Here is a 388-nt window from a genome sequence, read left to right as displayed (position 1 = left end):
CGGGATTCGAGGAAGGGAAAGTAGAGCCGAGATGAGAATGTATGATAGAGTTTGAGTAGAATCCCATGATTATGCTTTGGTGGTAATCTTTTCTTTTCCTATCTCTAAAATTTTAATTGTTATTATTATTCCTATCAACTATGAGAGAGGGGGGATGCCATTTTTCATTGTTAGTTCTATGGTGGTACCTTAGGTGAGGGAAATTGTATGTAAAATACAATAATTGGTGGTACATCTATAAAACAAAATCTCGAAATACATTTTACAGCAATTAGGATTTATTAAGAATGTGAAAAAGAAAATATATATGTAAATCAAACACATTTATAGCAATAAGCATGTACAAATAAAGGAGTACAGTTGTGAAACAGATTTTACTTCATAACTC

General features: G+C 31.4%; 1 protein-coding gene across 1 annotated transcript in view; it reads left to right on the top strand.

Moving 5' to 3' along the window:
• The window catches only part of LOC119590772 (hemocyanin C chain-like), a 22,826-nt gene that overhangs the window by 3,763 nt on the left and 18,675 nt on the right, over nt 1-388 (top strand). The window lies entirely within an intron of this gene.

Source organism: Penaeus monodon, chromosome 27 (assembly GCF_015228065.2).
Source record: "Penaeus monodon isolate SGIC_2016 chromosome 27, NSTDA_Pmon_1, whole genome shotgun sequence".
Lineage (NCBI taxonomy): Eukaryota > Metazoa > Arthropoda > Malacostraca > Decapoda > Penaeidae > Penaeus > Penaeus monodon.
The sequence above is the reverse complement of the archived record's forward strand: the minus strand, read 5'-3'. Positions and strand labels throughout refer to the sequence as shown.